Here is a 16,674-nt window from a genome sequence, read left to right on the forward strand (position 1 = left end):
TATATAATCGCTCCACTAAGGGGTTACCATCCCAACCTTCTTGAGAAGCTACTCGAAGACTAGGAATGACAAACTCCCATGGCATAACTGCTTCTTGGCCATACACCATCTTAAACGGTGTGCAATTAATAGCAACTTTATACGCAGGACGATAAGCCCATAAAGCTGATGTAAGCTTTAGGTCCCAATCAGTGCGCTGAGCCTCGACTGTCTTTGTCAAAATGGAGATGAGAGTTTTGTTGGTACTCTTAGCTTGGCCATTTGCTTGGGGATAATAGGGTGTAGACTTGTGGTGAGATATCATGAAGTTTGATGTGAGTTCTTTTATTACTTCATTTATAAAATGAGTTCCATTGTCACTCACAAGTTCAAAGGGGCATCCAAAACGTGTGATAATGTTCTTAAAGAGGAACTTAGCTGTTGTTTTTGCATCCGCCTTTTGTGTTGCTTTTGCTTCAGTCCATTTGGTTACATAGTCGGTAGCGACAATGATATATCGTGATTGCGTGTTACGTGCAGCCGGACTAATCGGTCCTACAAAGTCTAAGCCCCACTTTTCAAATGGTTGGGTTACCTTGATGGGATGTAGAGGCATCCTATCCCTTCTTTGTGGCTTGTTGAAGCGTTGGCATTCATCACATCCCTTTGTAAAAAGTGATGCATCCTTAAACAGAGTGGGCCACCAATAGCCTGACTGTAAGATCTTTCGGGCAGTCAACTTTCCTGAAAAGTGACCACCAACTACGCCCATGTGTGCCTCTTGTAGAATATATAAATACTCATCCTCGCGGGCACAGCGTCTAAGAACATCATCTTTTCCTCTCTTATAGAGTGTTCCAACCAGTAAGCAATAGGGTTCGCATTCCTTGATTAGTTTTCGAGCTATATCTTTTCGCAGTTCTTTGGGTGGAAAACCATTAACTAAGAAGTTAACAATCTTTTCACTCCATTCAGGCATTGTCTCAACAATGAACAAAGGAGTATCAGGCAATTCATCATCAACCCCCGTAGGAGCTTCGCCATTAGGGATACGAGATAAATGATCCGCCATGACATGTTTCCTCCCAGGCCTCACAACAACGGTGAAGTCAAACTCAAGAAGAATTAACAACCATCGTGTAATTCGACCTGTGGAACACGGCTTGTTTACCAAATATAGCAATGCTTGATGATCAACATAAAACACAAACTTGGTAGCAAGAAGATAATAGCGAAATTTCTTTACTGCGTAAATCATAGCTAGACCTTCGCGCTCTGTAGTAGTGTAGTTCATCTCGGCATCATTTAATTGGCGACTTGCAAAGCTAATAGGGTAGTCCAATTTATGTTCTCCTGGTTGAGTTAGAACACACCCAATAGCAAAGTTTGATGCATCAATATGCACATGAACAGGTACATTCCAATCAGGTGTTCGCAGGATTGGAGCACTTGTTAAGGCCTTCTTTAATAACTCATAAGATTGATGACATTCTTCCGTCCAGTGAAACTCGATAAGAAGCTTGTACAATGGACGCGCTCTCTCGGCAAAGTTTAAAATAAATCTTCGATAATAACCAACATGGCCCATAAATCTTTGAACTCCTTTATAGTTCGTAGGTGGTGGCAATTCGGCAATGGCTTTAATCTTACTCTCATCTGTGGATATCCCGTTCTTGGACACTATATGCCCTAAAATGACTCCATGCTTAACCCAAAATTGGCATTTGAAAGGATTCAATGAGATGCGATAAAATCTGCACCTTTCAAATATTTTTCGTAGATATAACAAATGCTTCTCCCAAGAAGAATAAACACAAAGGTCATCTAGGAAAGCTTCACAAAACTCCTTACTCCCTTAGAAATTCTTTAAACGCAGTGTTTATTAATCGTTGGAATGTAGCAGGGGCATTTGTTAAGCCAAAAGCCATAACACGAAATGCAAACACTCCAAACTCTGTGATAAAAGCAGTTTTAGCTTGGTCCTCTAATGCAATTGTGATTTGATTGTAACCAGAGTACCCATCTAAAAATCTATAAGCTTCCTTGCCCTCAACTCTTTCAAGCACATGTTTTGAATATGGCAAGGGATAATGATCTCTCCTAGTGGCTGCATTAACTTTCTTGAGGTCCACGCACACTCTTAGTTTCCCATTCTTTTTTGACACAATGACTATTGGAGAAACCCATTCTGAGTGCTCAATAGGGTATATGAATCCACATTGGATAAGTTTTTCAATCTCCTCTTGTACAATTTTGGCGTACTTAGGATTCATTGGATAGGGTCGTTGCTGGACGGGTTTAGCAGTGTTGATCATGGGAATTGTATGTTGCACATAGAAGGTGGAACGCCCTTCATGTCATGATATGTCCAAGCAAAGATATCCTTGTATTCCTTGAGGAGCTCCTTAAGTACAGCCTTTTCAGTTTCGGTAAGGTCTTGAGCAATAATGACTGGTTTAGACTCCTCACCTGGTTCTGCTAATTCTATCTCTTTAACTACCGATGGACCATCATAGACTCCACTGCTTCCATTGGTAGGTATTCGTTGGGCTTTGGCATACACAACCTTTCGCTCCCCCGTGGTATAAGATTTAATATGTTCAGGAGCCGTATGTAAGTCAGCAGGCTCTTGTCCTGACGGAGACCTTTCTTTTAGTTCTGCCTCCTTTTGTTGTTGTGCTAACTCTCGGTTTTGACGTCTTCTTATAGTTCGACTCAATTTCGGCTCTGTAACCTCCAATTGAGCGAGGTCAATGGGTCGCGGGCTGCACCACATGACACTCTGGAGATGTTCACCCTAATTGTCTACTAGCTTTCGATGAGCATTACATGCCCCTAGATAGCTAAGCCATTCTGTAGTAGATCTTTCCTTGTTTATCCTAGCTCTCACATTTGCTCGATATCGTCGTCTCTTATATGACCTTTGTTTCTTGTTAAGGTTTTGATTTTGGTAAATGTTTGAACTCGACTCGCTTGATAGGTCTTCGCTTGTATCTTCTTCACTCTCATATAAATTACCATAGATGGTCGTACTAGACCTTGAGTGTTCAGTTTCTATACTTGGCTCACTCGATGTTTCCTCAGGTTCTGAATCCATTTCTCCCTGAGATTCCGTTTCTGATGTGTATTGGCCTGAAGCCTTTGAGGAATCATCGGTTTCACTCTCAGGTAGGTGTGCCTCTTTCTTATCATCGGATGTTACATGCGCTACACCTAACATGTTTACTGGTGCAATGTGTGGTATCTCTTTCCCATCTGGTGTTACCCAGGTTGTTCCTCTAGCTCTCCATGTATCTATAGTTGCCGCTAGGTGTACCCAATCGACATTGTCTGACTCAGCCATTCCGGGTAGGATATCCATATAAGGAGAGTTCTTCCCAATATCCGTGTCTTCGTTACACGTGTAACAATACTGTAATGGAGCTGAGTGAATTGTTGTGTCTGATCGATTATCAATGATGAATTTATTTCCTAGAGGATGCGTTCGACCACTTAAAAGATCAACTCGAATGACAGAGTCTTAGAACTGTAAGTAGACGTGGTTTTTCGACCAGTCATGCACCATTTTTGCTTCCCTCATGAATGGACGCCCTAAGATCATCTCAAATGACATAGGATGCTTGGAAAAATCCATAACAATGAAAGTTTGCCTTACCTTGTGTCCCAAGACCTTGATTCTGAGATCCTTTAGCATTCCAATAGGCGTAACAATAGATCCATTAGCCATTTTTACCACTACGCTTGTGGCTTCAAGGTGAGGTCGCCCCATAGACTCCCAACAACTCTTTGTCACCATGCTGACTCCCGCACCACCGTCAAGGACCCCCTTTACAGTTAATCCTTTAGTAGTGATTGGTAGAGTAGCATTAGATTTATCACCTTCAAAGTATTGCCCCAACTTGTTAACGGGTACTTCAATTACAGATTCATGTCCCGCTAGGTCAGATGGTGTTGCTAAATGTTCTTCATCATTCATTACTGAGTGAGGTTTGTTCATATGTGCAAACTGTGGTAATCCGGCCTGTAATTCTCCATTGAGGAAGGCTCGAAGTGCTGAGACTAGCTCGGGGTCTTTATATAGTTTGGACATGATGGTGGTTCTAACTTCTGAAGACATGAAATCCATCAATTTGGCAACATTTAATGGCATCTTGTGGGACGTAGGACCCTGACAAGAGAATGGTGAAGATGGAATCTCCACTTCCTCAAGGGGGTCGGGCATTCCCTCACCAAACATTCTCTCTAGTAGGAAAGGCGTGTGTCCACTTTCAGATGTCCTACCCTCACTCTCTTCCCGAATGATACTGGGTATAGTTAACGGCCTGTAGTTCTTGTGAGGTGGAAGCATTAGTGCTCCTCATTGTTTGCCCCTTCGTGACTGCTACCTTGGGAGCACTCGGTTGCTCAGCTGGCATGATTGTTGTCATAGGAGCCTTTGCTTTCAGGGCTCGACTTTGTTCTAGCTTTCGTAGGTTCTCAATTTCCCTCTCCCTTGTTGCTTGCATATAGCGTTCGATCTCTTGCACTTCGGCAAGACTCCTACCATCGGGTAGTAAAATCTCAGAGGGGGATAGTCCTAAAGGATCAGGAGGTGCAGTGGATGGAACATTCACATGCACACTCTCAAGAAGCATAGGGTCTATTTTAGGCATGAAGGACGAATTTACTTCCCCACTGCCTTTATTTATTTCATTAACTGCATGTTCGGAGCGAGTAGCTCTACTAAGGGTCTCTTTTAAGCGGCTAACCACGTTGGACCCGGGCCGTGGGCCCATGGCATGCATGTCTTGACTTGAACTATCAGGGTTTGGTGTAGGATACCCCTCCAAGACTTCGTAGTCAGAGGAAGAATCACTAGACGCGATATGAGGATCTTGGGTCGCGCTACCTTGAGTCCCGGCCGAAGGTCCAGAACCTAGGGTGGAGGAATAATGGGTGCCCGCGTAAATGGAGGCACTACCAATATGCTCGTGCTCTAACACTTGTCCAGAGCGTAGGTTCATATGACTTGGATCCCCTAGAAGTGTCAGTGAGGGTCCGTGAAGGCTGCTCACCTAGTAATTTTGGGTGTTTTGCAACCTAAGTCTTTTCTTATTTATTTATTTTTTGATTTTTTGGTCTTTTCTTTCTGACCCAGCTATAGAATAGAACGTATGATAGCTCAAAACGAGCGTCTCGGTCAGAGGGACATGCCGTGCTTTACAGCCCTCCGTTTGGTCACTTTATACCCTCGGAATCCCTAAAACCGTCAATTTCTAGTAGGGAACTAGGCCCAAATTAGAAAGTCTAAGGGTGCAAGTGGGAAGAGAAGGGAGGAGAGTGGAGGACTTGCCCTACATGCTCTCATTCCCTCTTGAGGGGGTAGGGTATATACATGAGAGTGAGTATAGTATATATCATAAGACTGAGGACTGAGGCGTGGGCCTGGGTCTGGGCCTGGGCTTGGGCTTGGGCTTGGGCTTGGGCTTGGGCTTGGGGAAATGATCCCGATCCCGATCCCGATCAAAATTTTAGTGTAGCCCCCCAATCACTCACACTCAAATATTTTCGGATTTTTTTTTTTTTGATTTTTGTTTTTTTACAATTTTTTTTGATTTTTTTTTTTTTTGGGCGACGACTGCGCGCGGTTTTGGTGACCCTTTCTTGGCCACACACACTGTCACCTACCTAACCTTCCAGTCAACAGGCTCACAGCTCACAGACAGCTCACTACCTTATCTACTTACTAACAGTGCTGCTGACCACTAACTAATCTACTAACTAATCTGTTAACTGCTTACTGACATTGAGCTAACTGTCCACCTACTTCCTCTCTCACTACCTTACTGTGCAAAGACTGTGTACAGGCAAACCTTGACAGAAAACTGTGTACAGACTGTGTGCAAGCAGAAATTGCTAATTATCTTCCTACTTATTCATTCACTGCAAACAAGCTAACGACTACTAATTGTGCAAAGACTGTGTGCAAACAGAAAACACAACATTGTGCAGAAATCACAGAACTTGCAGACAACACAGAAATTAACAACTTGCAGAAAAACAACTCATTCCTCTTCCTCTTCCTCTTCTTTCCTACTACAAACAACTCATAGGAGAAGCACAAAGTGCCTCTTGGGCTTAGTGCATGGCGATTCCCCGGCAGCGGCGCCAAAAATGTGCGCTCCTTGCCGCACTGTCGAAGCAAGGGACTTGCCGTTACACCGTGTGCGAGCCATAGACGGCTCCAAGCACACAACTAGCTTAACTAGTAAGCTCAAAAGAGGGCAATGGTGTGTCACTCACCGCTCTATGCTCCTACCGTGGAGGATTCCTCGCCGCAAAGAAGAAGGAGACGCCGTTACGTCGCGCTCAACCGCTTCACCGCCGTCGTGCCGCCGCAATGCTCGATCGCACTCTCTCTCTCTCTCTCTCTCTCACACACACACACACACACACACACACACACACACACACACACACACACACACACATACACACACACAAGGAGGTGAAGAAGAAGAAGATGGAGATGGAGATGGAGCAAGAGCACTCTTCTATTGCACAAATGAGAGAATGAGTGAATTTTAGGTTTAGTTGGCTTTTATATGAGCTCACCCCATTCACACTTGGGCGCCCATGCTTAGCCAACTAATCCCTTGAATGTCCCAGTTAGAGTGCGCCTCTCATCGGCGATCACTCTTACCCTTTTCCTATTGGTCCGACAAGCCCGGTACCTGACTCTACCAAATACATAATACACGTCCATCGTAGGTGATGGGGTGTCCGTGAGCCGTGAGGGTTAACAAGGAGGGTTTTACAACCTCTCGGTGTCGTATCTCTTCTCTCTCCTTCTCTCAGTCTCATTCATTTGCACGCACAACATCCACTCACTTTGTTCGTGACCACAGCACTCTACAAGACGGAAAGCTCTCTCTTTCCCTAAAGAACTAAAAGGAACCTTGAGCAATAAAGATCACTAATCTTGAGAAAATACAACATTCATTCCGCTGGTGTCTTGATGTCACAAACTGGTGACATGGCATGCCCGGACACATGGGCAGCAGGGTACAATCCTGTAAAATGCGATGGCAGTGACATGTGGCAGCTGTACGGCAGGCCTGTTTTTTTTCGCCGCAAATCCCGCTAACATGCTGATGTGGCAGACGTACGGATTTCCGCTTTTTACGTTGATGCTGTATGAAAATCTGCTTTTGTGGTGCTGAAATCCTACGCTGGCTGATTTGAGAAGCTTTTGGACTTATTGCTTTATTTTAAGAAGCTTTTGAGTTGAGAAGCTTTTGGGGCTCTGCTTTTGGGCATCCCTTGTAACCTATAAATAAGTGGGTAGGGCCCTCACTTCTCAGAGCATCTGGATGTAGAGTCTGAGAGTGAGAACCTTCCCACTCTCTTGTACTTTGAACACAAATTAATACAAAAAGAAATACCAAAAGGGGCGCCAGTGTTTGGGGCCAATATCCCTAGGCACGGAACTCCGTCGGGCCGTGTCGAATCAAGTTTGAATTGTGAATTGTTTTGAAGTGAATCTTTGCTGTGTCGCGGTAGAATCTTGACTTGGAGTGTCCAAGTTTGTTACAGTGGGCCAATTTCTCTTCTATCGGGAAATCCGATCCTTTTCTCGCGACACTTATAGATTCCAATAAAGAACAGTCGACTTCCTCTGCATCTAGGGACGCGGGAAGAGATCACGAAGAAGATTCGCATGAAGACCACCTCGCTCTACTCAGGTAGAAATTGAAGAGATGTAACGTTGACAATTGGTTGACGACGCGAAAAAGATGGTGATCGACATTATGAAGGATCCGAAATTTGCAAAATTTTTTGACTTAGACATCCTTCGAAGAAGTGCACACCCAGTGCCAAAAGGCCACAGAGCCACCCATCAAACCGGCACTCAAGAAACCTCCTGCTCCGAGGATGATTACAGAACAAGAATTGGAAGAGGTGGTTGATGCACGGATTAGTCAGCTTTTTGACACGAACAACAAAGCCAAAAAGCACGACAAAAAGCAGAAGAAAGGAACTGACTTCCCGGGTTATTTGGGTTGTCAATCTACTTTTGCCTCGGCAAGAAAGCAAAAGAAGCGTGTGCGATTTGAAGGAGTATCAAGTTCTTCTTTTTCTTCTTTTGATAGTTCTTCTAGCTCTTCTGACTCGAGCAAAGAAGACAGGAAAGGGAAAAAGAGAAGCAAAAAGCAAAGCTTTGGAAAGGGCAACAGTTAAATGGCTGAAATTCAAAAGGCTTTTTATGTCTTCTTGGCTGACTCGGAAGTACGAACGAGATATACGAATTGCTTGGAATCATCTTCGGATGACCAAGAGAGATTCTCTGGATGCATATTGCGAGAGATTTTGGAGCAGCTCTTTTCTACCAACCTCTTCATTTAAGAAGATCTCGTTTAAAGAACAGATTGAGCGGTTTTTGCTGTGGACTTCCTACAAAGATCCGAGATCACTGCTAAGAATAAAAGTCAGGTTCTATTCAAGAATTGATGGGTCATGCGAAACGGGGTTTTGCCATACATTCAGGTAATCTGACTTACCTTACAAATGAGATCATGACTCAGAGAACCGAACAGACTTCTAATGAAAGTAGAAAGAAGAAGAGCCCCCAAGAAAAGAAAGATAAGGATTCACGACCCCGGCTCACTCTTCGGGAGAGGGTCAACTACATCAAAGAGGGAAAGTGTTTTGGATGCGGGGAACATGGGCACATCTTTGCGAAGTGCCCTAAAAAGGCACAACAAGAACAGAATGAGGAAAGGCCAGAGAGTTTGCAAGCAGCTGAGGAACGTGGACGAAAAGGCAAGATGAAAGCAAGACTGGTTCCAGATTGCATGGGTACTGACCCAAGCACGATTGATGAAAGTACAGAACTTTGGCAAGCTTGGGGCAAAGTGAAAGATCAAGAAGCCCTGATTTTCTTTGATGGAGGAGCCAAGGCCAACTTCATTTCACCTGAATTGGCGGCGCGGCTCGAGATTATATCTGATCGGATGGGACCACAAGCAGAGGCAGTTCTTGCGGCACCTGGCAGGGACGTGGCCATTACACTTGTCATTGGCAAACTTCGATTGCATTGTCAGGGGTATTTGGAGCACGAGGACTTCTACGTAATGCCCTTGTAAGGTTGTGCTGTCCTCCTAGGAGTCCCTTGGTACCATAAGAACAACGCCGTGGTTGATTATCGGGCAAAGAAAGCGACATTGACTACTGAAAAGGGCCGAAACATTGTACTTGATGTGAGAAGTTAGGGGGAGTCTGTCCCTATTGTATCGGCTTGGGCCGTTTCGAATTGATGAAATCCAATCTGTTTGTTTACTCGATCTTTTTAAAAGAGTTGAATGATGAACATAGGAAAATAATATTGATAAAGAACGCCAAGATTTTCTCCACGCTCATGGTGATTGCTTTTCTGAAGGCCTGCCGGGCAAATTGCCACCAGCTCGTTCTGAGGATCATATCATTGATCTGATACCTGGAAGCACACCACCGAACCGGCCTCCTTACCGCGTGAGCCGAGCCTAGAATGAAGAGATTATGAACCAAGTGAAAGACCTCTTGGAAAAGGGTCTTATCCAGCCGAGTACTTCACCTTACTGCTCTCCGGTGTTATTGGTTTTGAAGAAAAACGGATCTTGGAGAATGTGCATTGATTATAGAGCTCTCAACAAAATCACCATCAAGAACAGATTTCCGATTCCCAGGATCGATGATATTCTTAACCGACTACAGGGATCCTCTTGTTTCAGTAGGATCGATTTGAAGAGCGGATATCATCATATCCGAATCGTGCCGAGAGATGTCTACAAGACATCTTTTTGGACAACCTTTGGTTTATTTGAGTTTTTGGTGATGCCTTTTGGCCTTACCAATGCTCCAGCGACTTTTAACCGAATGATGGACGGGATTTTCAGAGAGTACGGATCTTTTGTTGACACTTTCTTTGATGACATTATTGTCTTCTCCAAGGATGAGGCAGAACATAGAGAACATCTGCTACAGGTCTTTCAGGCATTGCGGGATCACAAATTGGTGATCAATGCAAAGAAGAGTGAATTTTTCCTATCAGAAATACACTTTTTGGGACACATCATCTCAGTAGCAAGAGTGCAAATGGACCCTTCCAAGATTGAGACTATACGTGATTGAAGAATGTCCATGAAGTTAGAAGCTTCTTGGGCTTATGTTCTTAGTACCGGTGGTTCATTAGAAAATTTGCAGAGATTGCTTCCTCTTTGCATATCTTGACATAGGAAGGAGTCCCTTTCTCGTGGGGACCCACAGAGGTGACTGCCTTTCAGACATTGAAAGAGAAACTGACTACAGGACTAGTTTTGACTTTGCCGGATTTGTAGAAGTCATTTGAAGTATATTGTGATGCTTGTGGTTGTAGTCTGGGTGCGGTCTTAATGCAAGAAGGCCATGTCATTGCCTATGAGAGCCGATTGTTTTCAAGGCCGGAATTGAGAGCACAGCTATATGAGAAAGAGCTTTTGGCGGTTATCCATGCTCTTACTCAGTGGCGACATTACCTACTCGGAGCCGATTTTATGGTCTTCACAGATCACCAGAGTTTACGCTACTTCTTGTCACAAAAGTAGCTATCGGAAAAGCAGATGCGGTGGGCGAACATCTTGTCACAGTTTCACTTCCAGACTGTCCATGTGCAGGGACAGAAGAACCTGGTGGCAGATGCTTTGTCCCGGAAGCCGTTAGTCTTGGCTATTTCCGGGATATCATAGAAGCTTCGAGGATATGGTTGATCAGTATGTCACAAATCGAGATTTTGCAGATGTATTCGGTCGAATACAGAATGGGGAGGTAGTAGCGGGATATTCCATTCGGGATGGCTACTTGATGAAGAAAACGATGTTGTGCGTTACACAACCGTTGAGGGAAAAGGTTCTAACCGAATGCCACTGTCCACCATTTACGGGTCACCGCCGCATTGATACCACCTTGAAAGGTGTGGAGAGATACTTCTTTTGACCGAGACTCAAGAAGGATGTGGACGATTTTGTACGCAGTTGCTTGGTATGCTAGGAGGTCAAGTTTGACAGGCATAAAGCACAGGGATTATTACAGCCTTTACCCATTCCCACCGTCCCCTGGGAAAGTATTGCTATGGGTTTCATTTTTGATCTCCCGAAGACACAGAGCGGGCACGATGGTATCTGGACCGTTATTGACAAATTTAGCAAGCAAGCTCATTTCATTCCAATGAAGAAAACCGTCAAGCCAGATCACTTAGCGAGACTGTTCATTGCTCATATATTCAGATTACAAGGCATGCTTGAGACCATAGTCTCTGACAGAGATCCGCGATTCACGAGTTTGTTTTGGAAGGCTATTTGGGAGAACATTGGCACGCGGTTGCAGTTCTTGTCATCTTTTGACCCGCATACAAATGGGCAATCTGAGATTGCAAATTCAGTCGTACTGGATTTATTGAAGTCTTACATCTCGGATCAGAAGACTCAATGGGAAAGGTTTTTACCTTTGGTGGAATTTGCCTACAATAACACGATTCACTCTTCGACGGGGAAGGCGCCATTTGAGATTATTGAAGGTGCTCCGAAGGTTCCACCCTTCTTAAGCTAGAAAGATAAGATTTTTGAAGCCGACCAGTACACGAGAGACTTGGCAGGGAAGGTGCCATTTGAGATTATTGAAGGTGCTCCGAAGGTTCCACCCTTCTTAAGCTAGAAAGATAAGATTTTTGAAGCCGACCAGTACATGAGGGACTTGGACACTGCTTTTGCCAAGGTCTGGGAGGCTTTAGAGAAATCTCAGGCTAGACACAAAAAGGCAGCAGATCGACACCGTCACGATTTGAAATTAAAGGAAGACAATTGGGTGCTCTTACGTTTTGAGAAGGCACGCCTAAAAAAGAAAAAGGGAAAGGAGCAGCTTTTTCCAAAGCTTAGCATGAGATACTATGGACCTTTCCAGATAAAAGAAAAGATAAAATGATGTCTCCTTTAGACTGAAGCTGCCCGATACTTGGAGAGTTCACAATGCTTTTCATGTGAGTCTCTTGAAGTCTTTTAAAGGCGATGTGCCCGATGGGGAGCCAGATGAGCAACCCGAAGTGGAGGAAAGGGAGGAGATACTCGTTTCAGAACAGATACTGGCACATAAAGATAGAAAGATAAAAGGTAAAGTGATAAGGCGGTTATTGGTTAAATTCAAGAACTATCCCGCATTGGATGCGAAGTGGATGGAGGAGGAGGATCCTGACAGATACTCCTTAGATTGTGAACCTTTACCTTGAAGCATTCGGTTTAGCATAGTCTACTCCGATAGGACCCCGATTTTAGCATGGGCGAATCTAGTGCAGCGGGTATGCACAAGAGGGGAGTCACTCCACTTCTTTGTGGACAGATTGTCCCGAAACTTTGATTTGATATAGAGTCACTGATGTCCCTTTGGGTTTCAGGGATACTGTTGAGCTGACAGCATTCTGCTGTATGACTTTATGAATTGGAATTCCCGATAATGAACATGATACTGATTGATTTGTACTTGACTTGTTTGAGTGCAGGAACTGATAGACGAAATGATTGCAGCATTTCGGTCTGATAAATCTCTAAAGACATGATTGCAATAAGGATTAGTTGATCGGGCATTTGTGAGGTCCCGACTGGATCTAGAGCGATTGCTAAATATGTTGCTGATAATCATGGTCTGAGATTTGGAATGAATTTTTGAATGTGATTTGTCATGTGATGTCCTGTGATGTGACTGTCGATTGGTATATGTGCTAGATGTGTTGTTCCTAGTGCGTCGGTACTAACAGTCAGTGTCTGCTAAGACAGTTTATGGCCTCTCTCTGTTTTACAGGCGTAATCGAGGGCGATTACAATGCGTTCAAGAGGGGGGTATGTCACAAACTGGTGACGTGGCATGCCCGAACACATAGGCAACAAGGTACAATCCCGTAAAATGCGGTGGCAGTGACACATGGCAGCTATACGGCAGGCCCAAATTTTCCGCCGCAAATACCGTTGACATGCGGATGTGTTAGGCGTATGGATTTTTGCTTTTTACGTTGATGTTGTACGGAAATATGCTTTTGCGCTGCTGAAGTCCTACGTTGGTTGATTTGAGAAGCTTTTGAGTTGAGAAGCTTTTGGGGCTCTGTTTTTGGGCATCCCTTGTAACCTCTAAATAAGTGGGCAGGGCCCTCACTTCTCAGAGCATCTGGACGCAGAGTCTGAGAGAGAACCCTCCCCCTCTCTTGTACTTTGAACAGAGATTAATACAAAAAGAAATACCGAAAGGGGAGCCAGTCTTTGGGGCCAATATCTCTAGGCACGGAACTCCGCCGGGCCGTGTCGAATCAAGTGTGAATTGTGAATTGTTTTGAAGTGAATCTCTGCTGTGTCGCGGTAGAATCTTGACTTGGAGTGTCCAAGTTTGTTACACCTGCCCCTAACTATGTGAGCCGAGGCATTAACCTCACCACTTGCCTTTCGTTTAATTTCCTCATTGAGGATAGAATCCCTTACTCCATGGAAGATAAGATTTGGGTTATTAAACAATGAGACCATTGGGGCCTCCCAAGAATCAAGCAAGGTCATAAGCAAAAAGATGTATCTTCAAAAGCGGGAAACCAGAGTCTTGCAACTGGTAAAGAATACCTGTAGAAGCACCAATGTGCTTAGTTGTAGACTTTGTAGTATCCAATTGCATATGCGTCAATTTACGCATCAAGTGCACCTGGCTCACCGACGTCCTGTTTTCATAAGTGGCCTTGAGCTTTTCCCACACAGCATACGCAATGTCAAGACCCTCAAGGTCTACCAAAATTTTATCTGAAATAGCCTTTTTTACATACGTAATAGCCTTCTTGTTTAGATTGAGCCGCGCCTCATCTGTCATGGCTACAGGTTTTGCATCTTGCGGTGCACCATCGCAATCTTTTAAGAAAAGAATGCCCCACATTCTCTCTTTCCACAAGTCAAATCCAGTGCCTTCGAATCTCTTGATTTCGAAGAGATTCTTCACGTCCAAAGAGGAGGAGACCATATTATCACTTTTGTGCACAAAAACTGGAAATTGAATTTTTGAAAAAAATTTAAAAACTAGTAATTTTCTGAAATTTCATGATTTTGGCAAAGTTTTTGCAAAAACAAGTGTGACAAAGGTCCAACACTTCTAGAAGCTCCCCTTCGAATTTCGTATAAATCTTGAAAATTTTTCAAAAATTTATTAATTTTTGAAAATTTTTGATGAAAGTTACAGCATGCTGAATTTTTGAATTTCTCGCCCAAAAATTTGGGGATTTTCACAATTTCTAGGTGCAAACCACAAATTGATACATGGGGCATCTATGTGCATCAAAACGCCCAATTTTTATTGTTGCAATTGACCTGCAAATGCTGAAATTTGTCCAGGAATGGACAAAAAACACCTGCCATTCACAAATTCCTAGCAATTTGCTTGCCAGAGAGACCTCCTGCGATGAAAACTTCCTAAAATGGGAGAGAGAGCTTCTCGAGGATGTAGGGCTGAAATACTCAGCTTGTTTGCGATGAACGGCTCGCGAGGAATTTGCACGAGGCTCTGATACCAGTTGAAAGAGGAGGTTTGCGAACCCTGGTTGGGTGAGTTTTAGCAGCGGAGTGTGTGCGCATATGTGGAGTGCAAAGAGACAGAAATAGTTAGCGCTAGTTGCAGAGAAGAGGCTGCTCCTAAGTTTTTGGAAGTCCAATAATCTCAAGGTGATGAGTTTTGGACCATTTTATTAAAATGGGCCATTTGACCACTTCAATAATGTGAACATCTTAAAAATAGTCTGAGTAATAAAATGAGGTATAATGCTTGTACAGGCCCAAAATGGTGGGTTAAAAATATACAGAAAATATCTCTGTGAGGCTCTCAAGCAGAACTTTGCGGTGGAAATGGTCCAGAGGAGATTGGGAGTGACCTTTGGGCATTTACCCCCAACACCAACGTGTTAATAAACTCTACTCTTGCTGAGTGGTGTGTTTAGCCAATGATCTACAATCTTGTGGAGCCAATGCAAGAGGGAGAAGCCCAAGGAGCATGTTCGAGCGCATGATGGCTCCCCCGTGTTACCAGAGACAACTATGCTCATTGGAAATTGATGGTTTCTACGCGAAGTCTTGCTGGACATCGTTGACGGTGCGGAGACAAGATCCGTGAGGTTCGACAACAATGGGTGGACTCGACTTCAGAAGGATGAGTTTATTCAATCATGTTGGAGCGAGTAATGCTAAGAAGATGCTGGTTATTTTTTAGGCACTCACGAAGGAGATTTTTCCCGTGGTACAAACTTTGCAAACTGCCGGTGAAATGTGGTCAAAGCATTTCTTTATCTATAACCTTTTTCATTCTGTTTTGCTTTCGGCTTTAAGGCTTCCTTTTTGGCTTCTTTCCTTCCTAGATATGATTAAAATGGTGAACCAAGAAAAGATCCATGAACTATTACTTCTGCAATGACACATCTCTACTTCATAACATTTAGCAAGCAGCCTCAACAGTGTGATGAAATGGGGCTGTCTTTTTAGAGATATGTTTGATCAAGACTCTACGATGCGAGCGGTCACCCCTTTTGAAGAGTTATTTCCTATCAAGTTTGAAGCCTAGACTTCCATGCAGTATGATAATCCATGATCAACTCTGGGCTATGGAAAGTGCATTGACTAGTACTCAGTTAGCTGCCTTGGTATTTGCATGGAAAGTACGAGATGGTGTTAAAGGCATTATGCTTGCAGATCATGAAGAAAAATCTGGATTTTGATGATCTTTGTTCTTTTCTCATTGAGGAGGAAGTAGTCTTAGTCTCCCAAGGCAAGGTTTGAATTTTGAAAAGTGATGAATCGGCACATGATGCATCGGAAATTAAAAAGAAGTCTTGGAGTGGTGGTTATAATTGTGGAAAGCATGGTCATTTGTCTCGGAATTGTAAATCCTAAGGCAAAGACAAGAGCTCGTCAAAGGACAAAGGCAAGGGCAAGCTTGATGAGGACAACAATGACGGTGATTCCACCAAGGACTCAACCAAGTTTGTCAATGTGGTGCAAACTACACTCGCATTAGCTCCAACTTTTTAGTTCATTGGCGGGTGCTGCAACATGATAGTTAGAGAGAGGCACGTGAATGATAGAGAGGGGCAAGTGGAGCTCCCAATACTTGATTTGGATCCGTGTATCGGAGTTCAAAGCACATTGCATCTAGCAAGGAACCAACTTGATGTATAAAAAACATTATGGATGTTTTGTATGCAATCTATTGTTGTTGGCGGGATTGTGGACAAGGTGTGTTCCAAAGTTCATTATCTTAAAAAATCTTGGACATGATGTGTAACAGTTCATGAGTGCTCTACAATTCTCAACTTTCTATGAGGCAACCGGCGCTCAAGATGGCATCTTTGGTGACAAGTTGGTTGCAAATACAAGGAGTATCCACCAGTAAGATGGCCTCTGTTGGGGTGTCTATGGTAGTTTCTTCATTGACTTGGCTTCCTACACATGTCTACTATGAGCCGCGGAGAAGGTAGTGTGAATGCCCAATGTGATTAAATTTATTTAATGTCATTTATAGTTATGTTACATATTTGACACGAGTTTGGGCCGGGCAATTCATGTGAGGGGTAGGTAAGACCTTTATAGTAGTATATAAGTATACTTTGCCCCCATTGTAGTAATCATCTAATTCATTGCCTTG

The 16,674-nt window shown here is 43.7% G+C and overlaps 1 protein-coding gene across 15 annotated transcripts in view; it reads left to right on the forward strand.

Annotated features, from left to right (window-relative positions):
* The window catches only part of LOC147457008 (alpha/beta-Hydrolases superfamily protein), an 87,925-nt gene that overhangs the window by 27,310 nt on the left and 43,941 nt on the right, over window positions 1–16,674 (forward strand). The window lies entirely within an intron of this gene.

This window comes from Adiantum capillus-veneris, chromosome 5 (genome assembly GCF_014529385.1).
Source record: "Adiantum capillus-veneris isolate H3 chromosome 5, ASM1452938v2, whole genome shotgun sequence".
In the NCBI taxonomy this organism is placed as follows: domain Eukaryota; kingdom Viridiplantae; phylum Streptophyta; class Polypodiopsida; order Polypodiales; family Pteridaceae; genus Adiantum; species Adiantum capillus-veneris.